Source organism: Schistocerca americana, chromosome X, assembly GCF_021461395.2.
Source record: "Schistocerca americana isolate TAMUIC-IGC-003095 chromosome X, iqSchAmer2.1, whole genome shotgun sequence".
Taxonomy (NCBI): Eukaryota; Metazoa; Arthropoda; class Insecta; order Orthoptera; family Acrididae; genus Schistocerca; species Schistocerca americana.
In genome coordinates this window covers 450,116,136-450,142,290 of record NC_060130.1, presented here as the reverse complement: position 1 = coordinate 450,142,290, position 26,155 = coordinate 450,116,136, and positions in this window count along the sequence as shown.

Below are 26,155 nucleotides of genomic sequence, written 5' to 3'. Positions count from 1 at the left end.
AACGGCGAAGCTGGTCAAATGTTCAGATACTACTGTCGTGAGGTAGAAAGACAGTGAAACTGCCACTAGGCGCTAAATGTTTCTATGTTCACGACTCTTGACAGAACGTGGGGTTCGGAGGCTTGTCTGCTCTGTAAAGAAGGATAGATGGTGATCTCTGTCGAAAGAGCACACTGCTGGTGCACGCTCAAGTGTTTCGGAGCGCACCGTTATCGTACTTTGCTAAACGTGGAGGTCCGCAGCAGATCACAACACGTGTTCACTTGTTGACCCAACATCATCGTCAGTTACGATTGCAATTGGCACGGGACCATTGGGATTCGATCGTCGATCAGTGGAAATGTGCCGGTCCTTAGGGAGAATCACATTCTTGCTACACCGGATCGATGGTCGTCTCCACAACGCCGTCATCGAGGTGAACAGCGGTTCGAAGCGTGCAGCACGCCAGGAACGCAGGCTGGTGGGAGCAGTATTAAGCTATCAGAGGAATTCTCCTGCGCTTGTATGGGACCTTTGGTAGTAATCAAAGACACGGTGTCAGCTGCGAACCATCTGCATTCCATCATGCTTCATGTCTTCCCCGACGGCTATGTCATCTTCCAGCAGTATAACTGTCCATATTTCGGAGCTAGAACTGTGCTTCAGTGGTTTCAGCAGCATTATAGTGAACTCACATTAATGGATCGGCGACCGAATTCGCCTAATATAAATCCTATGGAATCCATCTTTGTCACTACCATCACGGCGCAGAGGTCCGTTACTTACACGAATTACATGACCTGTGCGTAGACATCTAATGCCACATACCTCTACAAAACTGCCAACAAACTGTCAGATTGCTGATACGCAGAATCATAATGTCTTGACTCATCAGTGTATAGACTGTCTGGGTAATATGTTGAGTAGTATTTGACAAGGAACAAAATATTATGTCCATGCATTAGGCGAGGAAAACTAATAAAATGGTGATTAACGCATAACTGGGAAATTCACTTATAAATATGAGCTATCTGTCCGAGGTAGCATATTTCACTGTTACTGCAATAGCACAATTCTTTAATGCATCATAGTGTCGAAATTACTTGTAACATCGACTATATGGAAAATAAAAGCAGCCTACAGAAGGGATACTCAGTTTTAAAGGGGAATGGATAGGTTGCGTCCTGTGTGGCAGACAGCAGTCAGTAGTGAAGAAGTAGTATATCAACACTGAATAAATTTTGGCTGCCGGCCGAAGTGGCCGCGCGGTTCTGGCGCTGCAGTCTGGAACCGCGAGACCGCTACGGTCGCAGGTTCGAATCCTGCCTCGGGCATGGATGTGTGTGCTGTCCTTAGGTTAGTTAGGTTTAACTAGTTCTAAGTTCTAGGGGACTAATGACCTCAGCAGTTGAGTCCCATAGTGCTCAGAGCCATTTGAACCAAATTTTGGCTGGAAAATAGAACATAGATATTTCTCTTCATGGGCAAAATACATGTGGTAAGTGCGAGCTGAGATCCCTAAGATGTTCGGGCTCACATGCTGTTCCCCTTTATCGAAATGTCTTGGCTCAAAATCGTCTAGAGGTTGAACCGCACGTTTCGCATTACACGCCCTAAATTAGACGCTTGTGACCCTTTGGTTAAATTGTCTGGCTGATGACAACTTTGCGAAATGCAAAGTTAAAATAACATATAATAACAGTAATAATAATATCTGGATTTAAATTAACGACCCATAGCGATATGGTTAGAATAACGTTTATTCAGAAAGGAAACTAACAGCGATAGTGGTCGTATTTAGAGTTATCCATCTGACACAGTTCGATCATTCACAATCTCATCGATAAACACAATACTCCACCTCGATATTTACATGAAAGATACAGTTTACTTCAGGCGCGCGGTACTCACCGGAAGGCCCCACGATACCACACAACGCTAAATTTTCTGATTCGTTTCACGTTCTAGCTGTCTAAAGACGAACTGTCCGCTTTTACGTCTCAGTCCGAACTGTACTCGTTGACGTCTCCAGCCGAACTGTCCGTTTTCGCGTCTCCATCCGAACTGTCGCCTTTAGTGTCGCGACCAGAACTGCCCTCTGGCCGTCTCCGACCGCGCTTCCCGCACGCCGAAAATCTTCGGTCAACTGACTAGTGCAGTACTCTTTTCTGAAGCCGTCCGTCTGATAGGCTAAAGCTTAATCTACATTACTTTACGCTTTGACATATTTAAATAATCAAAGTTTGACCAGTTTCACATTCTAAATAAAGTAACAATAATATCCATTACATAATAAACTTTAATTTCTTTTAAATAGTATCAAATCAATTTCCTTCTTAACTTTGAATGTCACCTTCAGTAGCCTTGACCAATGTGCTTTCTGATAAATAAATAAAGCAGAAAGTAAACTTTACAACAAACATTCTATTATCTAATGATTCGATAAGGTGTCATGCTGTCATCGTTCAATGTGTTTTGTGTGGAGGAATTGATGATCTGATGCTTAACGGAAAACATTAGTAATTTAAAATTACTATATATTTTAAACAAATAACGTTACAGAGTTGATGTAGACAACGTTTGTCATTTTAATGATGCGCTTCTATATGAAATGTCGATCGTTAAGATCGACCAAAGCGTTAAGATTTTAGCATTCTGGTCTTTGTTACAAAACTTGTTAATTCCACTTGAACAGTAAATCCTGAACTATTATAGATATGATCAATATTCAAGTTTTATTGGGATTACCATAAAAATTTGTGTAGGATTGCAGATCAAAATTGTGTGGCTTGATTCCCTGAACTTCTACAGAATGAAATAGTTTCCACAAATGTTTTGCTTTATGGCTGATCTTAGGTCCGCCATATTTAACACTGCTACGTCTCCTCGGCCACAAATGGCTTCTACGGGGTTTTCCTATGAAGTACGTTCTCGTCTTTCTCATTCCCACACTCTAGCGGTTAGGCCTCAGTAGGCAATAGACGCCTGTGAGTTTCCCCATCTCGTGGTGAATCTGCGCCCTTTGTGGCATGTGGTCCTAGATGACAGAGTGGAATGAAACCCACTGTATTCTCCCTTAAAATTATCTACATTAGCTGCTACAACATCATTGGCATGAAATAAAGCATTACTTTTTACTTCCACATCGATACAGACACCTTCACAAACAGTAATTTCAGCAGTCACTAATACATCATACAACTCGCTACATAAAACCTCATTAACCTCTGGCAATAAATACCCAACATAAGAACCGTTCACAGTTTCACCAGCTTCTGCCGTTACGTCACATAAATTGTAGCTACAGCGCTGTGCAATTTCAGAATCAACAGTACCATTAAATTCCGCTGCGTTTTGATTTACACCTGAGCAGAATACCTTTTCCTCTCCTACAAGCTCCTGCACTACATTAATTTCAGATCGCACTTCAAATTCAGATCCACATTCATTCTCAAACAAACATTCAAGATCCACAGATCCATCCAGGATTTCGGGTTCACTTCCATTAGCAGAAGGACATGCACAGATTTATTCCTCTGAAGTATCGGTACCAGCATCTTCAACTTTCGTAACTTCAGCACGTAAAACATCATTACTAACTTCCTTCAAAATTAATTTACCAATATCCGCCGATACACACACAAATGCATCAACAGACGACGAGACTCCAGAACTTGTTCAGGAAACTACTTTCAAATATTTCGTAGGTACTGGCCGTATCACTGTGCATATTTGCCCACGATTGGGGCTCATCTTCCAAATGTCTTTTCCCGAAATTTATCTTCGCATCGTCGGACGTTCCCCTTATAAAACCATCACTGCATGCTTCTTGAAAATTTAGTGGGTGATACTTCCCGTCGTCTGCAAAACATTTGACCGATCCCGCGTTTAACCACGGAACACTGATCACTGTATTGGTACGAAGTGCAGCTAAAGAATTCAGTTTACTTTTTATTTCATTGATTTGGTTTTTAACTTCACTATTTACAAATTTAATGCCATATTCTACTTGTTCCTTTATTTTATCTACTTCTTTCTCCCCTTTACCTATTCGAACGGATAAGCTGCTAATAGCCTTTGTCGTCTCAGCCATTAGAGCTTCTTGTCTACTCATACGATTTTTTACGTTGCCTCCCAGATCTGCCTTCAACTTCTCCACCTTATCACTGAAACTTTTCTCCGCTTGATTTACCTCAGAGTCAAGTATCACAACTTCATCAGAAACTCTGCCCGTTTCTTCCCGAATGGTTTTTAATTTTCCGTCTATCAAATCCTGGATTCCACTTGCCATTTTACATACTTCGTCTTCCGCAACCGAAGCTATTTCGGATTGAATGGAACCAATTTTTTAATGTACGTCAACCATATCGGTTGTAACAGAATCAGTTTTTAAATTTACGTCACCCATATCGGGCCGGACAGAGTGGCCGAGCGGTTCTAGGCGCTACAGTCTGGGACCGCGTGACTGCTACGGTCGCAGGTTCGTATCCTGCCTCGGGCATGGATGTGTGTGATGTCCTTAGGTTAGTTAGGTTTAAGTAGTTCTAATTTCTAGGGGACTGATGACCTCAGATGTTAAGTCAAATACTGCTCAGAGCATTTTCAACCATTTGAACCATACCGGTTCTAACAGAATCAATTTTTGGTCCCGATCCTCTAATCATTTGCATTAATTGCGACATCATGTCGCCCCCAAATTCATCTTCTTTGCCTGATTTCGGACTATTTGCCCTACTACACTCACCGCCGATCACGCTGTCCCGCTCCGACTTCGAGCTAAGCGGCTCGCTAGTATTGTCGGACCCACACAAACTGGCCGACTGCTTAATATTAGCGACGTCTATTATTAGCGATTGAACTACAGAACGATACATAATCTCGCTATCAGCGCAGGTACGTGTTGGATCCTTCTTCCATCGTATTGCTGCCGATGTTGTATTTGAAGCCGACGCTGAAAACCCTGTCACCTCTGCTGAGGTACTGCAAACGCCGCGGCGCAATGAATCGCCGTTGAAGATGCCTGCTGGCTAGAACTACGTGCTTCCGATGTTACATCTTCTGCCGCGTTACATTTTTATCACTCCTAACCACTGCTAAAACTCGGTGCACACAATTGTTGCTAAATTCGTAGCTCAGAGCCCCCACGCAAACTGCCTAGACTGCCACTGCCTAGATCACAGAATGTCGATCACTGTGAGAATTACAATTGTAATTTCGCAACTATTAAAGAAACCTAATATTCAGTCCTGAACCGATCTCACATTTAACTTTTGCGAGACGTTCAGCCTATCGAAGTTGTAATAAAACTAATGAATCACTTTGCAGAATTCAGATCCAATTCTCAACTTTCCAGAGTTCATATTCCGCAACTAACACTTTCCAAAATCCAATCCTATTCCAACACTTTGAAAGATTCTTATTCCTCATCTAACACTTTCCCGGACGAGCCCCTAATTGCGAACTAACATCCCTAACATGTTCGGACTCACATGCGATTCCTCTTCATCGAAATGTCTTGGCTCAAGCTCGTCTAGGGGTTGAACCGCACGTGTCGCATTACACGCCCTAAATTAGACGCTTGTGACTCTTTGGTTAAACTACCTGGCTTACGGCAAGTTTAAGAATTACGAAGTTAATATAACATATAATTACAGTAATAATAATATAGGGAACCAATTTAACGACCCATAAATGATGTAGGCCACACAGTTGCGATTTGGTTAGAATAATGTTTATTCTGAAAGCAAACTAATAGGAAAGTGGTCGTATTTAGAGTTACTCTTACACTCGAGCGCATATCCATTTGACACAGTTCGATCATTCACAATCTCATCAAGAAACACAGTACTCCACCTCGGTATTTACGCGAAAAGTTAGTCAACTCGAGGCGCAAGGATGTTCACCGATCAGAGATTAAGTCCCGCGATACCACACAACGCGAAATTTTCTAATTCGTTTCACGTCCTAGCTGCGTAAAGACCGATTGTCCGCTTTCGCGACTCAATCCGAACTGTACTCGTTGGTGTCTCCAGCCGAACTGTCCGTTTTCGCGTCTCCATGCGAACTGCCGCCTTTAGTGTCGCGACCAGAACTGCCCTCTGCCCGTCTCCGAACGCGCTTCCCGCGCGCCGAAAACCTTCGTTCAACTGACTAGTGCAGTTCCCTTTCCTGAAGCCGTCCATCTGATTGGCTACAGCTTATTCTACATCACTTTCCTTTTTAACGTATTTAAATAATCAAAGCTTGACCACTTTCACGTTCTAAATAAAGTAGCAATAATATCCAATACATAATAAACGTTAAATTCTTTTGCATGAAACCAATACAGTTTCCTTCTTAACTTTGAATGCCACGTTCAGTAGCCTTGCACCAAAGTGCTTTCTGATAAATAAATAAAGAACAAAAGTACCTATTATGCACTAAACTTTACAACAAACGTTCTATTACCTAATGATTCAATAAGGTGTCATGCTGTCATCGTTCAATGTGTGTTTGTGGAGGTAATGATGATGTGATGACTAACTGAAAATATGCAGACATGATCAACATTCTAGTTTATTTGGGATTACCATAAAAATTTGTGGAGGATGGCAGATTAAAATTGCTGTGGCTTGATTCTCTGAACTACTACAGAATTAAATAGTTTCCACAAATGCTTCGCTTTATGGCCGATCTTTGGTCCGCCATATTCTCATCGGCCACAAATGGCTTCTTTGGGGTTTCCCTATGACATAGGTTCTCGTCTGTCTCACTCGCACGCTACAGTGCTTAGGTCTCAATAGACAACAGACGCCTGTGCGTTTCCCCATCTCGTGGTGAATCTGCGCCCTTTGTGGCACGCGTTCCTGGACGACAGACTTGGTTTCACAATTCCTGTAGGCTGACTCTTTTAGTCATATGTTTAAATGAGAACGCAATGCTCGTTAACTTAAGTTAGGGAGACAGACTCTTGTAGAGGCTCGTGCTCCGAAAACTGTCTTTAGCCAATAGTACCTCCAGATATATGCGATGAAAATATGTTTTACAATGTTGTTTCAAAGAAACCTTACGTTATCCATAGTTTTACACGTTGTATGGAGACATGGATTAGCGATCACGATCTGTGCCGTGTAATTGGATTATGGATGGAAAAGAGTCACCGTGGTTTAACAATAAAATTCGGAAAATGGCAAGGAAACAGATACTGATAAATTCTCGGTTCATAAATTAACGGATACGCATCGAGAGTGAAAGCTAGTACATTTTCGTGTGTCTATATAAAAAAAATTGTTTCCGAAAGCATATAACTACTTCCGGCGCCACATATTAGTGGAAGACCTTGCCGATATCATACCAAAATTCTGGTAATCCGTAAAATCATTGTGCGACGTGAAAGCTTCTGTTCCAGACCAGTCTACTGTGTCAACAGAAGAAAAAAAAACGAAAGGTGGAGGCTTAAATTTCGCTTAAAAAAAAACATTCATGGAGGAGGATCGTACATACGTACCATTTTGTGACCGTAGCACAGACTACAATATGGGGTACAAGAAATTTCTATCCCTGGCGCTGAAATACTGTTGATACGAGTGAGCCGTAGGTACCTCCAAAATGGGTTTGTTACAGAGTACTCTTCGGCCTTGGTCAAATACTTAGCTGGCATTTATCGTGCATTTTTTGCCCATGGAAAGTCCAAAGCGATTGTAAAAAGAGCTGGTGACTTCCTTATACGTGAGGGTAAGAGAACTGAACCGCAAAATTACAGATCACAATCCTTACGTCTGTTTGCTGCACAGATTTTGAACACATTCTAAGTTAGGATGCTGTAAATCTCTTAAACAGAAAAGCTTTTATCCACAAAGGACCACGGACACAGAAAATATCGCTCGTGCGCAGCTAAGTTTGCTCTTTTCTCCCACGGTATGTTGTGTACCACGCATGCAAGGCAACTGACAGTTTCCATATTTCTAGACTTCCGTAAATCGTTCGACATAATGTCTAACTGAAGACTATCATCATAGTTCGGGATGTAGAATGTGTTCTCTATGTGTGACTGGCTCGAAGACGTTTTAAGTAACAGAGCCTAGTGCGTTCTCATACGGTCATCGGAGACAGAGGTATCGACAGATGTACCCCAGGGTTGTTAGATAGGTCCACTGTTGTTCCCTGTGTACTGTAACTCTAATTTTACAAAATGACGTCATGCCACTTGTATAAAATGTGTTTTTTGTGCAGGCCAGTCTTCAGATGTCTGAATCAGGCGAAACGCTTCAGTGGAGAGTAAGTAATAATTACTACCATGCGACCAAGAATGTTTGTTTCTTCAGCCAAATTTCTATTTTATGAGGTTTCCTTAACTCTCTCATAGCAAATTTCACAATGGGTCTTTAAAAATACCGTGGTCAGTTTCCGCCTTATACAACTGAATCTTCTTTTCCGTTCCGATGTACTCGTTACGGGCTTAAGGTTAAATCAGAATTCCTTATTTTATACCAACATTATATTACAGGTACTCCCTGCACATAGACTAATAAATGGAACTAAATTTAGGAATAACTGATACTACCTAATGTCATCTGCCAAATTCTAAAAGAAAGTCTTCCAACAGCTGTAAGCGTAGAGTGACATGACACAGGGATGCTGAGTGCAGCTGTCATAAAATCCCTTCTCACCGTTTCTCTGCCTCTAAGAAAACTGCTCTTTTACAATTCATAGCCCCAGTGTTTCCCACAGATTACGTGTTTGACATACCGTAGGTTCGTGTTACCTAGATAAATAAAAATACTTTGAAATATTTTACTTTCATTATTTTCTGTCATTTATCTTGCGGAGACAAGCCTTATCTCGTTAATAATACATGTATGAAGATTCTTTGAAATATGAATTACTGCATTACTTGTATCTCATTAATAAGACACTGTGTTCATAGCCAGCTAACTTCTTTATCAGTGATCTGATTTTTGAAAGTGAATTAATATTATCAGATGTTCGAGTGAAATTATCTCAAGTAAGCGACAATTTTACAGTTAAACCGAACTAGCTCTTCCGGAATAACAATATTTTACTTCTACAACCACATGTCTAACAGAATATCTTGATATGAGATTATAGACGTAGACCACTAAATCATGGAAGGGTACACGTAGTCAGTGAAAAAAGAAGTCTAAGAACGTCATCTGCTTCACCATATAATATTTTAAGCCACTTCTTCAGTTTCATTAACGGAATAGACCCTGGAAACTGCTGAATCCTGGGCACCCAAAAATACTTACGAGTGCGTTTCGGTAAATGTGGATCTGCAGGCCATTATCATCGTCAACGCAAGCCTTAGGACTGGATTGCAGTGGCAACTAGGTTTTAGAGCTCGAAATTTCTCAGACTCTTAACACATCCACCACAGAAAATAGAAGTGTACGTGTCAATACAGGCTGCCACCAGCGAAAAACATGTGATATGTATCTTTCCATTAATAGAATTCCGCGTTCTGCACACTCACTATCTTTTAGAAACAGAAAATGCGTGCAAAAGATACCTGAGTGGCATATTTTGTTTTGAGTTGTCTTTCCCAGTAACTCATTTAATTGTGTGTATGCAGTACTGGTTTAGAAACGTAGTTAAGAGTATTGATGAACTACATATTGGCTGTAAACGTTGACATAAATGAGCGAGAGTAGATGGAGAAGTCTGTAAAAAGGATATGTAAAACATGGAAATTTCGATAAAATGCATCGCTACTGGTAAGAATAAATCTTGAAACACAGTTGTTGAAGGCTCCCGACAGATACGATGAACAATTCTTTGTTTACAGACATTTTAAGTGGGCGTTGTGGTCTAGCAGAAGGACAATCATTTAGAACTACACTCTTGAGCAGTTGCGCATGACTAACCAAAATTGAATTAAGGTCATTTAGACACCCAGCTATGTTTAAGGCTCTTCATGTACGGAATAGTGATATTTAATATGGTGAGTAGACGAAGAGTTTAGTTCGTGGACACTGAGATCACCACACATGACATAATTAATAAATTTCATGATATTGTACTGGAGGATCACAAAATTAATCTGTGTGAGGTAGACGAAATAATCTTAGCAGCACAAGTACAATAGAGTATTCGCAAAAATCTACAAGAAAAACCTTTTTATTCCAGGCAGCAGTGAAATCCAATTTCAAAGTCTTCTGAAACTTTATCTGTCTACATCTACATCTACATCCATATTCCGCAAGCCACCTGACGGTGTGTGGCGGAGGGTACTTTGAGTACCTCTGCCGGTTGTCCATTCTATTCCAGTTTCGTATTGTTCGTGGAAAGAAAGATTGTCGGTATGCCTCAGTGTGGGCTCTAATCTCTCTGATTTTATCCTCATGTTCTCTTCGCGAGATATACGTAGGAGGGAGCAATATACTGCTGACTCCTCGGTGAAGGTATGTTCTCGAAACTTCAACAAACGCCCGTACCGAGCTACTGAGCGTCTCTCCTGCAGAGTCGTCCACTGGAGTTTATCTATCATCTCCGTAACGCTTTCCCGATTACTAAATTATCCTGTAACGAAGCGCGCTGCTCTCCGTTGGATCTTCTCTATCTTTTCTATCAACCCTATCTGGTATGGATCCCACACTGGTGAGCAATATTCAAGCAGTGGGCGAACAAGTGTACTGTAACCTCCTTCCTTTGTTTTCGGATTGCGTTTCCTTAGGATTCTTCCAATGAATCTCAGTCTGGCATCTGCTGTACCGATGATCAACTTTATATGATCATTCCATTTTAAATCACTCCTAATGCCTACTCTCAGATAATTTATGGAAATCAACTGCTTCCAGTTGCTGACCTGCTATATTGTAGGTAAATGATAAAGGATCTTTCTTTCTATGTATTCGCAGCACATTACACTTGTCTACATTGAGATTCAATTGTCATTCCCTGCACCATGCGTCAATTCGTTGCAGATCCTCCTGCATTTCAGTACAGTTTTCCATTGTTACGACCTCTCGATATACTACAGCATCATCCGCAAAAAGCCTCAGTGAACTTCCGATGTTATCCACATGGTCATTTACGTATACAGTGAATAGCAACGGTCCTACGACACTCCCCTGCGGCACACCTGAAATCACTCTCACTTTGGAAGACTTTTCTCCATTGAGAATGAAATGCTGAGTTCTATTATCTAGGAACTCTTCAATCCAATCACACAATTGTTCTGATAGTCCATATGCTCTTACTTTATTCATTAAACGACTGTGGGGAACTTTATCGAACGCCTTGCGGAAGTCAAGAAACACGGCATATACCTGGGAACCCGTGTCTATGGCCCTCGGAGTCTCGTGGACGAATAGCGCGAGCTGGGTTTCACACGATCGTCTTTTTCGAAACCCATGTTGATTCCTACAGAGTAGATTTCTAGTCTCCAGGAAAGTCATTATAATCGAACATAATACGTGTTCCAAAATTCTACAACTGATCGACGTTAGAGATATAGGTCTACAGTTCTGCACATCTGTTCGACATCCCTTCTTGAAAACGGGGATGGCCTGTGCCCTTTTCCAATCCTTTGGAACGCTACGCTCTTCTAGAGACCTACGGTACACCGCTGCAAGAAGGGGGGCAAGTTCCTTCGCGTACTCTGAGTAAAATTGAATTGGTATCCCATCAGATCCAGCGGCCTTTCCTCTTTTGAGCGATTTTAATTGTTTCTCTATCCCTCTCTCGTCTATTTCGATATCTATCATTTTGTCATCTGTGCGACAGTCTAGAGAAGGAACTACAGTGCAGTCTTACTCTGTGAAACAGCTTTGGAAAAAGACGTTTAGTATTTCGGCCTGTAGTCTGTCACCCTCCGTTTCAGTAACATTTTGGTCACAAAGTGTCTGGACATTTTGTTTTGATCCACCTACCGCTTTAGCATAAGACCAAAATTTCTTAGGACTCTCTGTCAAGTCAGTACATAGAACTTTACTTTCGAATTCATTGAACGCCTCTCGCATAGCCCTCCTCACACTACATTTCGTTTCGCGTAATTTTTGTTTGCTGCAAGGCTTTGGCTATGTTTATGTTTGCTGTGAAGTTCCCTTTGCTTCCGCAGCAGTTTTCTAACTCGGTTGTTGTACCACGGTGGCTCTTATCCATCTCTTACGATCTTGCTTGGCACATACTCACCTAATGCATATTGTACGATGGTTTTGAACTTTGTCTACTGATCCTCAACACTATCTGTACTTGAGACAAAACTCTTGTGCTGAGCCTTCAAGTACTCCGAAATCTGCTATTTGTCACTTTTCCTAAAAAGAAAAATCTTCCTGCCCTTTTTAATATTGCTATTTACGACTGAAATCATCGATGCAGTAACCACTTTATGATCGCTGATTTCCTGTTCTAGGTTAACTGTTTCAAATAGTTCGGGTTTGTTTGTCACCAGAAGGTCTAATATATTATCGCCACGAGTAGGTTCTCTGTTTAACTACTCAAGGTAGTTGTCAGATAATGCACTTAAAAAAATTTCACTGCATTCTTTGTCCCTGCCACCTGTTATAAACGTTTGAGTCTCCCAGTCTATATCCGGCAAATTAAAATCTCCACGCAAAAGTATAACATGGTCGGGAAATCTACTCCAAATATTTTCCAAATTTTCCTTCAGGTGCTCTGTCACAACAGCTGCTGAGCCAGGGGTCCTATAGAGACATCCAATTACCATGTTTGAGCCTGCTTTAACCGTGACCTTCACCCAAATTATTTCAAATTTCGGATCTCCGTCAATTTTCTTCGATACTATTGCTCTTTTTATCGCTATAAACACGCCTCCCCCACATCTATGAAGACTAACCCCATCTTTCTGAGTGAAAATATTTTTGGATTTGCAATGATCTGATCCAAGGAATTCAGATTAAGTTTTAACCCCCTGCCGACGACGAGATAATTACAGACGGAGCGCTAACTCGGACTGGGGAAAGAAAATGTCTTATCAAGGAACTGTCCTTAGTATTTACCTTTATTGATTCATGCAAATCGCAGAAAATCGGTATCTTCGTACCGGCTCCTCGTTGGCGAATATGGTGTCTTATTACTGCACCACATTACTTTGTGGTCCGTAAGGAGGACTGAAGAGAGTCATAAATATTTGAGAAGGGTATTGTTCTTCATTAAACAAAAATGATAACGCATCTTATACGAAAAGACGTGATTCCTTATCCACTTATTTTCCTGATTTAGTACCATGTGAATCAGATCATGTAATTTGAAAATTCGGTGTCATGGGTAGGCACATTTCCTCGAAAAGCAGAAATGATAGCGTTAATGCAGAATATGTTTTGAAATCTGTGTCTCTCAAGGGGTAAAGAATCTGGAATCTCCTTGGATCAAATTACTGATTTTTTATCAAAAGTCTCGAAATAGTGTTTGCCGAAATGTAAAATTTCCTTTGTAATCAATCTTATTCCATTGTTCATGTCTGCCAGTTTAGTTCATGCTAAAGCGTTATGTATTTAACTCGTGGTATCTGATTACTCTTCTTATCCCTTTTCTAGAAAATCAGATTTTGTTTAGAATCTGATCATATTAGTTCGTATGCTCGATGCTACTGTTCAGCACTATGTTAGTAGCTTATAAATAGGCTAGACTGTGGGCTCTACAGTGAGATGCTTCGTCATTAGAGGAGAACTAGAAATATTACTTCGTCGTCACATTTCGCGGAGCTAAGGAGCTCAGGAAATAAATGAAGGTCACGAGTGGAGAACATGAGACATGATTCGTGAAGGCGTTTGGAAAATAACGAGCCCGGTTTTTCTTCAGTCCACGGGTGGCGATTTATTTCGGCGAAATACTGCCAGAGTACAATACGGAGAGAAGCGCCCAGCCGTCACACCTGCATCGGCCTTTGTGGTGCTGGGACGGGCGCGGGGACGTGTGCAGAAACGTCAACACAGCCGCACGCCGTGGCCCGCCCTTACCGCAGCGGGGACCTTTCTTTATTTTTGTGTGCCGCCTTCCTTAAAATAACTTCCAACTGCGCAGAGAATTTTAATAAATTCTGCAGTCGATCGAAAAGTGGGAGGGAAGTGGTAAACAAAATCACAAGAGAGCTGGCGAGTTTATTTGTTTAAGTAGCTGCGAGCTGTTTCTATAAAGAAAAAGAAACTTTTCAAAAATATTTTCTCTTCAACTGTGGATATACTTTTTTGTGATTCCCATGCAGTGCGGGCATACAGTCAGAAATGAGTGTATATATTTATATTCAGCCCCAACTAAAGAACAATGCGAAAGTATGAGACAAAATCCATATATGTTAATAAAGCGTCATTTCTCGTTACTATGATGAAACATTTGTCTTCTTTGCAACTGAAAGACGAAAATGTATTTTAGGGCAGTAGTGTCCAGAGATCGACTTACATGTTTTAAAATGAAAGGAGTTTGCCTAATGATACATGTATACAACGATTCATGGATGATGAACTCAGATCAAGCTACTTGGCAGATTATTTACAGGTAAATTCGACTTCATCAAGTTACTGTTGTCTATCTTCTCACGTTGTTTTGAAGGCGATGAATGTTAATCACTGCAAGAAGATACTTGATTCTACTTATGTCTCAGATATCGGGTGAGGTGGCGTCATAAAATAGGCTTATGGTAGTTAGAAGTTAGGTTCAGATCCCGATATGTTCTTTGTTATTTATATTTTCTTAACATGAATGCTCAGATGGTTCCTGATTAGTGTCAAGGCCTATCAGCCACTCCTTGACCTAGCATAGAGCTTGTGATTCATCTGTAATGAGCTCAGTATCGAGGAACTGAGACTCCATGTTTATTTCCATTCCTTTCGTATACCGTACAATCTAGAAGCGAGCCTTGTAGTTGCTACGATGATGCAGCATCAGAAATAAAGGGTGTCAATAAACAATCAAGACAGGTGTCTAAGCCCACTTTTAGGCATTCATATTAAAAGGCTTTTACCGATTTAGGCGTAAACTGCTTTTGCTTTTAAGTGAAATTACAACGAATTGCTGACAGGGTATGGTTGTTCATCTCTTAACAGAACCACTAAGTTTGGTGCTTTAGTATAATTTCTTTTAACAATTAAAATTTTTGCAGGCTACTAACATTACAGTAATATATCCCATTCGTTTCAGAGAATGTAATTCAAAAGATGTTAACAGGTAATAGAAACAGAAGAAGAAATATTGCTGATGGGACACTCTGTGTTATTTGTGGTATTAAAAATTTTGTGGGCTGTAATCAGATAGCAGTAGCAGCAACAAACCATATCTCATCTGTCTCGAATAAAACACAAAATCATCTGCATCTGTTCTCTGAAAGACACGGTATGGTTTCTGGCACTATCCAGTGTCCCAGAGTTGTTTCCTTTCCTTCCGTTTACGTTCACTAACAGTGTGCAGGACGAAAGGTAAGCGCCACCGCTCTGAAGACGCCATATTTTCTTTAATTTTTCGTACGTAAACATTGCACGAGATAAATGTTAGTGCAAGTAATATATTTCATCTGTTGGAAAGTGGGCTTCTGCAGTAGTGAACACAAGGCTCCCCACGATGTGCAGTCCCTTTCTTTAACACCTTCCACTGACGTTTCGGTATTGTATGACGCTCTGTCGATGACAAAAACAAGCTACTATTCGAATGAACTCTATCTATTAGGTTAACTCACGTTTATAATCGTCCCAGTTAACGAACACCACTCAAGAACTGAATGAAAAAGAATTTACTCTATGGCATGTCCTTTTTCCCACGCACAGATTCGTCCGGTGGTTCCACCTACAATAGCATCTGACCGCTACTCCTTGCTTCTACCGACTGATCGTAAGCTGTGCAGTCAGACAGCGAGTTTTCTCGTCATTGTATTCGAACTAAATTTTCCTGTACTTAACAACAAGTTTCTAAGGTCGAGACCTCCCTGTAAACAACTGCGTCACCTGCGAGCAGTTACAAAGAGCTGAGTCCTGAATATGTACCGTGGACAATGACGAACCTACGGCAATTCCGTGAAGTACATCAAATGTTAATTCTGACTACGTGTACCTATTAAGAAGGACGGCCGGACGGGGGTGGCCGAGCGGTTCTAGGCACTACAGTCTGGAACCACGCGACCGCTACGTTCGCAGGTTTGAATCCTGCCTCGGACATGGATGTGTGTGATGTCCTTAGGTTAGTTAGGTTTAAGTAGTTCTAAGTTCTAGGGGACTGATGACCTTAGACGTTAAGTCCCTTAGTGCTCAGAGCCACCTGCACCATTTTTAAGAAGGACAGATTGTTTTTACTACTGAGAAGTTTTCAGTTCAATTTTGTACCTGTTTCGATGTTATGCTAGTGCTATGTAGAAAGTAGTAATTTTATTTATCTGTGCATCATTTTTACAAGGATACTGAACTCGGTGTGGTATTAGAGTTACAGAAAAACAAAACAAAATTCATATATACAGCCATTTACCAGATTCCCCCTAATAAATGACAAAACTGTTTAAAAGAATGCAACCTCATTCAATTTGTAACTAGTGTACAGTACTGTCTTGTTTGTACATTACTACAAGAAAGATATTTCTTAATGTAAGAAGCTTGCCTTAAACTGTTCATTAATTTCTTACTACAGACAAGTAGTAGGGCAGATTGTGTTCTGGCCCATTATGAAAGTGCTGGTTGCATGCATTCAGGGGCAAGCATACATTTAAGGACACACATGATTGATTTATGTCCCTCCCTCCATGTAACATAGTGTTTTACTAAGTGGTTTATGACCTCTGAGAAATGATTTATGATCCCTGGGGATAATGCATCGTTCTGAGAAACGCCCACCCTTCCCCCTCAACCTCCACCTCTCCCATCCATCTGGAAAATCATAGCCCTATCACACTGATACAAGCACCCCTTTGGTATCGAATTAATTAACTAATTAATTAAATCAATAAATTACTTAACCCACCTCCATCTACGAAATCAGTCAGTCCTCCTCTCCTATCCATCACTCCTAATCCCCTCCACCATCTGGATAGAGGTGGGAAAAGTACTCAGTTTGAGCTGGAGAGGAAAGATCTCGTGATACGTAATTGAAGTCAATTCCATAACAGAGGATACACTGCTTATTTATAAAAATCAGTTTTCAGGTGTTGGATCTCTTTATTTCATGGGAACAGCTCACATCCAGAATCTCCATCTCCTAATTACGTAATTACACTGCTGCTGTTTGGAACTGTCGTCTTGTTGCTAAATTTTCGTGTACATGCTTGCCGTGACATGCAGGGTACGACTGAGCTAGTGCACAGTGCCACTATTTGCACAACCCTATCAAATTAATTGATTCACAATTTACAGCATCCAAATCACCCCTCCCAGAAGAGATTGGTGGAAAAAAGAATCAGTCTGTGCTAGACAGGAAGCATCACATGACAAAATTCAAATCAGTGCCAATGATATATTGATGTATATTCTTTATTTAACCATTTTGCGGGAAACTTGTCTACAATACTTGTTTATAGCTCACACCTGCACCCTCCAACCCCACTTCTCATGATGTAAGAACCTTAAGCAAAGAAGAATGGATTGGAATGTGCTTCCATTCGGGGTGTCCCATACATGTCTGTCGTCTGGGCGCCACCAACAAGGTTAAAAACCGTCCAGTGTCCTAATTACAGGTCACAATGCAAAAAACTGGCGACCACAGACTGGGTGTCAGCCTCCTCAGATCTCACAGCTGCAAACAAACCATCAAGTGGCAGTAATTTGTTGATCAGGAGAATTCAGAGTCGCTTTGTGCCTCTGTCTCTTTCAAGAGGCTACTTCCTGTTTATGTGTGCGAACCAATGTCTCCAAACATACAGAAGGAGGTTTTAATCTGTCCTCAGAATACTTTGTTCCTACTGGCTAAAGCTGAGGACAAAGGGAGAGCTCATTCAATTTTTTTATACAAAAAATAAAGGGGAATAGTGCATTTGCCCTACTCTATCAAACTAATCATTCAACAATTTTGAGGAGGTAAATGGATCACTTAAAACACTCAAATCCACTTTACAATGATCCTTCTCTGTAATAAAACGTATTTTCAAAGTTTGGGTATCACACACAAATATTACACAAATCAATTAAGTAAATTTCCACCACAAATACTGTAGATTGTAGCGCTAAATATATTCTAGGTCTTGTATGCACTGGTGTTTGGCAACACAAGCACCCTACCACACAACAGCGTTTCCACTAAGTATATTTAATGAAAGACTTCCATCTGATCACACATTCCGATCGCGAAGAGCGTACCATCCGCCATCCTCCGCCCACCGCACCTCACTGTGGGCAAACAGCTGTGCATCACATGTCAACCACATTGACAATTAAGCACCAATCACCTGGTATTCAACTCCTGCTGTACTAGATGCTCAGGGGCTGAATAGAGTATCACCATCGCCGTATAGCCATCAGCTAATCGATTTACATGGAAGGAAGATCGTCTAGCGCAAACATCCATCATATTTAATCTTGTAATGCAACACAAATGTCAGCTTCTGTTGACGCTCACGCAGCACACTGTTCACTTCACTAGCCCCTGCTGCAGTGTGCAAGAACTGACAGATCAGTGGATTCTTTGTAGTAACTAATAACTGACTTCTGGTTACTGACTACTCGTGATAACTCCTGCTGCCAGCTGCTGCACACTGCTGAGAAACATCAGCATCTTGGCTATATACAGTAGTTCCATTCCTGATATAGACGCCTCAGTTCAAAAACTCCACTTTACCCAATCCACGATAGTGATGTTATTGACTATGCACCTCGAATTTATCATGCTAATGTGGGTTTTTCCTCTTTATAAAAGCTATTTTTTAAGACAGAAGAAATCGGGGAATACATGCCTTTACACACTGCTAAAGTATAGTTACATGTTGTGAAAAAACCTGTAACAATACAGTTAAGCCTCTGTTTCACCCAAGTATACTCTCATCAGGAAAAAAATTTGTTCTAATGAGCATAATATCAATTACATCCTGCATCACAGGACTAGAATATTAAACTCAATTTGAGCTCATTGCTAAGATCTATCTCTATCACAGGAAACTTCCCCACTTCTGAACACTCTTAAAGCAACGAAATGCTTAGATACATATGAAGGCTCTTGAGGTATTACATACAGAAGTTCTAAATATCACATGTACACTATCATATTATAAATTCTGAAATACAGCAGATTTTACTATGAAGTTCATCTCTCCCTGTATATGTGGGGAATTGAAATTTCATTAAAAGATATCGCCAGTAATTGAACAAAGTTCGTATGGCCCCACTCTCCATTGTTGCAAATTTATTCAAGAGGGCAGATCCAAGATGGCGGGGATAGATACGGCAATATCGCAATGACATCATGGCAGGAAGTTCAAATTTTCGCGGGAAAATAGGTCAATTGGGCTACCTCCACTAACCTAACCTGCTCCCCTCCCCCCACCCCCACTCGCCTACCCTCCCCCAGAAAATTGTGGGAACCTCAAATTCCATTCTGATAATGCAACACACCATGGCTATCTCAACTAACCTAAGAAAATGGCGGGAAAATGTGTCACAAGGGTTACCTATACTAACCTAAGTCAAACGACTGCCATCTCTTCCTAGGAGTTGGCTGAGAAAGGACTCAGGCTGCGATGGATAGGATGGTCATAAGTCTATATTTTCTGTCTTTATTTAAACAATTAAATGCAGTATCTCAATCCAGTATGTTCACCATGAGGTCCACAGTCCCTAGTACGCAGTACCATCACCAGAGCGCACTGTCATCCCTCCCATGACGTAATCCCAGATGGCGCTCAGGGATGGCGGGAAATGGTGGGAACCATTAGGAACCCTTAATCCACTCACATGCTGGACTTCAGCCAGTAGGATGGCGGTATCTGGTAATGTCATTGGAGGGGATATAGGGCAGGCTCAGCAGCTCTGGGACCACAGTCTTGCTCAGTGAGCCAGCAGCAGCAGAAAAAGAAGAACCATGAAGCGTCAACATCAGTTGCAATTCAACACAGCACTGAGAACAGAAATAAATGGAAAAGTAAGTATTCCACATCAAATCTTTCTCTGTTGTTAGCATTACTATTATTATTTCTTTCTTGTCTCAGACCTTATGTCTGGTTAAAAGTGGAAGGTGATGAGGACCTTGATCAAGCGTGACTTCCTTTTAACTGTACGGTATATGTTACATTGCATTTAGGAACTTTTGGGTAATTGAACAAGTGTCAATAATTACAGATTTCTGTAGTTGTATATATATGTTTGGATGTAGCTGTATTGCATTGATGTACTGGAGGATATTGTGTGGTATGACTCCTGTAGTTGATAGTATAATTGGTATAATGTCAACTTTATCCTGATGCCACATGTCCTTGACTTCCTCAGCCAGTTGGATATATTTTTCAATTTTTTATCCTGTTTTCTTTTGTATATTTGTTGTATTGGGTATGGATATTTCGATTAGTTGTATTAATTTCTTCTTTTTATTGGTGAGTATGATGTCAGGTTTGTTATGTAGTGTTGTTTTATCTGTTATAATAGTTCTGTTCCAGTATAATTTGTATTCATCGTTCTCCAGTACATTTTGTGGTGCATACTTGTATGTGGGAACATGTTGTTTTATAAGTTTATGTTGTAAGGCAAGCTGTTGATATATTATTTTTGCTACATTTTCAAGTCTTCTGGGGTATTCTGTATTTACTAGTATTGTACATCCGCTTGTGATGTGATCTACTGTTTCTATTTGTTGTTTGCAAAGTCTGCATTTATCTGTTGTGGTATTGGGATCTTTAATAATATGCTTGATGTAATATCTGGTGTTTATTGTTTGATCCTGTATTGCAATCTTGAATCCTTCTGTCACACTGTATATATTGCCTTTTCTTAGCCATGTGTCGGATGCGTCTTGATCGACGTGTGGCTGTGTTAGATGATACGGGTGCTTGCCATGTAGTGTTTTCTTTCTCCAATTTACTTTCTTCGTATCTGTTGATGTTATGTGATCTAAAGGGTTGTAGAAGTGGTTATGAAATTGCAGTGGTGTAGCCAATTTATTTATATGAGTGATTTCTTTGTGTATTTTGCTAGTTTCTGCTCGTTCTATAAAGAATTTTCTTGAATTGTCTACCTGTCCATAATGTAGGTTTTTTATACCGATAAATCCCCTTCCTCCTTCCTTTCTGCTTAATGTGAATCTTTCAGTTGCTGAATGTATGTGATGCATTCTATATTTGTGGCATTGTGATCGTGTAAGTGTATTGAGTGCATCTAGGTCTGTGTTACTCTATTTCACTACTCCAAATGAGTAGGTCAATATTGGTATAGCATAAGTATTTATAGCTTTTGTCTTGTTTCTTGCTGTCAATTCTGTTTTCAGTATTTTTGTTAGCCTTTGTCTATATTTTTCTTTTAGTTCTTCTTTAATATTTGTATTATCTATTCCTATATTTTGTCTGTATCCTAGATATTTATAGGCATCTGTTTTTTCCATAGCTTCTATGCAGTCGCTGTGGTTATCCAATATGTAACTTCTTGTTTAGTGTATTTTCCCTTGACTATGCTATTTTTCTTACATTTGTCTGTTCCAAAAGCCATATTTATATCATTGCTGAATACTTATGTTATCTTTAGTAATTGGTTGAGTTGCTGATTTGTTGCTGCCAGTAGTTTTAGATCATCCATGTATAGCATATGTGTGATTTTGTGTGGGTATGTTCCAGTAATATTGTATCCATAATTTGTATTATTTAGCATGTTGGATAGTGGGTTCAGAGGAAGGCAGAACCAGAAAGGACTTAAAGAGTCTCCTTGGTATATTCCACGCTTAATCTGTATTGGCTGTGATGTGATATTATTTGAATTTGTTTGGATATTAAGTGTGGTTTTCCAATTTCTCATTACTATGTTTAGGAACTGTGTCAATTTAGGATCTACTTTGTATATTTCCAATATTTGTAGTAACCATGAGTGTGGTACACTATCAAAAGCTTTTTGGTAATCAATGTATGCATAGTATAGCGACTTTTGTTTAGTTTTAGCTTGATATGTCACCTCTGCATCTATTATCAGTTGCTCTTTACATCCTCGTGCTCCTTTGCAACAGCCTTTTTGTTCTTCATTAATAATTTTGTTCTGTGTTGTATGTGTCATTAATTTCTGTGTAATGACTGAAGTTAATATTTTGTATATTGTTGGTAGGCATGTTATGGGGCGATATTTAGCTGGGTTTGCTGTGTCTGCTTGATCTTTAGGTTTCAGATAAGTTATTCCATGTGTAAGTGTATCAGGGAATGTGTATGGGTCTGCAATGTAACTGTTAAATAATTTAGTTAGATGTGAATGTGTTGAGGCGAATTTCTTTAGCCAGAAATTTGCTATTTTATCTTTTCCAGGGGCTTTCCAATTGTGAGTAGAATTAATTGCTTGGGTGACTTCATGTTGCAAAATTATCACTTCAGGCATTTGTGGTATCATCTTGTACGTAGCTGTTTCTGCTTGTATCCACCGTGCATGCCTGTTATGTTGTACCGGGTTTGACCATTTGTTGCTCCAGAAGTGTTCCATGTCTGTTATGTTTGGTGGATTGTCTATTTTAATGTGTGTGTTATCTTTTGTCTGGTAAAATTTCTTTTGGTTTGTGTTGAATGTTTGGTTTTGTGTCCTTCTATTTTCACTTTTTTTGCATCTTCTAAGTCGTTTGGCCAATGCTTGTAATTTCTGCTTCTTTTCATCTAATTGCTCTATCACATCTTGTTGTGAGATTTTACCTAACGTTTATCGTTTTTTTTCTGACATTCCATTTCTTATAAATTGTTTTAGCTGTGTGATGTCTTTTCTCAGTTTTTCTATTCTGATCTGTAGCCTGTGATGCCATGCTGGTTTTGTTGGTTTCTTCTGTGTGTTGGTTGGTTCTGATCTCTGCCTAGTGTGTATATTTAGTGTAGTGAGTGCTCCTATATAAACCAGTAGTTGTAACTCTTCCATAGTTGTGTTTTCATTTATTTTGTTGTGTATGATTGTGTTGATAGTTTTTATTGTTGTTTCGACTTGTGGGTTATTTGGCGGTCTATGCAAGAATGGTGTAATGTCTGTGTTTGTGCCTTTGTATTCTATATATGTCAGCTGAAATTTTTCTTCTATATCTAACATGTGTGTCACTTCGTGTTCTATTTGTGCTTGTTCTGGTGGCTGTCTTAAGATTTAGTTTTCCTCTGACTGTTTAATTGATGCGTGTTGTTCTTTGTTTGTTTGCTCTGGGATGTTTGAGTCCATTACTGCATTTTCTTCTTCTTCTGATTGCACATTATTTTGTTCCAGTATTTGTTGTACTTGTTGTTTGATGCTTTCTAATTCTGACTGGGGTATCCTGTTATTTTTGATTATTGCACGGATCTGATGAGCTAGTCGTTGTTCTGTTAAAAATTTTAATTCTGGGTATCTGGTAATAAATGTTGTGTATACTTGTGATCTGTATCCGGTTGTGTTGGTTCCTAGGTTTCTTGCTTGGTAATAACAGAGCATGAGGTGTCGATTAACTTCATCTGACCATCTCATCCTCTGTCTTTGTTTTCCTTCTAGGGCGGTTGCAGGAAGCATATCCTGCAAAACACCTCTATTTGGAGTTGTCATTTTCCAGTTGGCTAGCAGTGTCGTTATCATTGTGGGCGGGCACAGGGTTCAAGCGTCGTCCCCGACCATGGCGGCGCTTGTCCGAGGCTTCTTTAGTTCTGTCCTGAACCAACAAATCACACTAAAAGGGGGGTTAGCCCTATTAGTGGTTTGTTCTTTTCGTCGCTTTTTACGACTGGCAGAACATACCGGAGGCCTATTCTTTTCCCGGGCCTCCACGGGTTTTATTATTATTATTATTATTATTATTATTATTATTATTATTGTTGTTGTTGTTGGTTGTATTCACATCTTGGTCCATATGTAATGCTTCTTCATCTTTGTTCAGCAGTAGCCCTCGACACATCCAAGTCCGGGGGGTCGGGCGCCAACATGCTGATCTCTGCCGTGTCTGGACCTGTACCTACCTCGACTGCCATCTTATTGAGACCGGCACCAACCTCTGGACCTGCAGCAGCAACAACCTCCAGCATGTCTGAACCTGTAGGGACCACATGGGATCCTGTAGCCCACATAGCCCACTTGCTGGTGCAGGACAAGTGTGATGAGGACACGCGATCTGTGACCAACACATCGAATGCTGCTGGTGGTCGTAAACAACAGCAAGATGGAGAACAGTACTGGTCACCAACATACGACTGATCCTGGCAGAACATCCCTGTGCTAGTGCAGGCACAGTGTGCAGATGCTGTGGATGAGAAGGCATCAGGTGTACCTATGCTTTCCAGTTCTACATGCAATTTAACTCTCAGTGGAACGAAACGTGTAAATGTTGGTATAGAAACACGTGTTGTCTGGGGTTTGCATGCGTGAATAGAAATTGAAAATGCATCGAAGGATGTTAAAGTGCCAATCCCAAGTTCGACTGGGGCGAAATATGTCTTTCAGAGCACTTCTTCAATCAGCAGATGACTACAGATTATTGTCCAACTCCTTCTCCTCCAGACATTCGCCTTACTGGTGTGATACTATTGTAACAGTGTATGATGACTGTCCACTACGTGTGAAGTCGGGTGACAACTGTGTTTATCTACAGCACGACTCAGTTATGAACTTATACGATCTGGATGCTGCACTAAGTCTTGCATTAGAGAGATTGAACTGTTGTTTGCTGAGCATAGATTCTGCATACAGTGACGTTGTAAACTTCCTACATGTGCATAATGTACATGTTGATGATTTGAAGCAGTACCTTTGTTTGCACGTGAACGCTGAACCGAAAGAGAAACAGATTAAATGTTCATGTGAAAAACCAGATTATTGTGAGGCATCCATTGCCTTGAGGGAGATGCTCGCGGAATCTATTGCACATCAAAAAGCTTTGTTTGGGAAATACTGTACCGGTACGAAGAGGAAGATAAATAAATAGTCTGATGATTTATTCGAAATACTGCATCCTAATATGATAATTAAATATATAAGTAATGTATGTACATATGTAGTCTCAAACTGTGTTTGTGCTTTATTTCATACCTCTCTTATCAATATTACGCTTATTAATATCATTCTTTTGTCAGTGCTACACCTGTAATGATGCTGCAGCAGACAGTTACCCCAAACATTGTCAAGTTACTCTTCATGGGTAATATATATATCAGATTTCACTGCAGCTCAGTCGGTTAAGTGATGGAGCTATAGTGGCTACACATACTAATACTGTCCCTTGAAGTGTATCTTCCTATAGATGTCAACTACTTGTCAGTAAGTGGGCTGCTGTGGCCGAGCGATTTTAGGCGCTTCAGTCGGGAACCGCATTGCTCCTACGGTCGCAGGTGAAGTCGAAGTAGATACTCCGTGCGAATTGGTATGGGTGGAGGTTATACTTAACAGCCGAACTAAGTTAATAATTGGCTCCTTCTACCGACCCCCAGATTCCGATGATATAGTTGCTGAACAGTTCTGAGAAAATTTGAATCTCGTAACAAATAAATATCCCACTCATACGGTTATAGTTGGTGAGGACTTCAACCTTCCCTCGATATGTTGGCAAAAATACTTGTTCAGAACCGGTGGTAGGCAGAAAACATCTTCCTAGATTGTCCTAAATGCTTTCTCCGAAAATAATTTCGAGCAGTTAGTCCAGGAACCCAAGCGAATTGTAACTGGTTGCGAAAACACACTTGACCTCTTAGCCACAAACAATCCAGAGCTGACAGAGAGCATCATGACTGATACAGGGATTAGTGATCACAAGGTCGTTGTAGCTAGGCTCAATACCGTTTCTTCCAAATCCACCAGAAACAAACGCAATTTAATTTTATTTTAAAAAGCGGATGAAGTGTCACTAGAAGCCTTCATAAAAGACAAACTCCATTCCTTCCGAACTGACTATGTAAATGTAGACGAGATGTGGCTCAAATTCAAAGATATAGTAGCAACAGCAATTGAAAGATTCATACCTCATAAATTGGTAAGAGATGGAACTGATCCCCCCTGGTACACAAAACAGGTCCAAACGCTGTTGCAGAGGCAACGGAAAAAGCATGCGAAGTTCAGAAGAACGCGAAATCCCGAAGACTGGCTAAAATTTAGAGACACGCGAAATTTGGCACGGACTTCAATGCGAGATGCCTTTAATAGGTTCCACAACG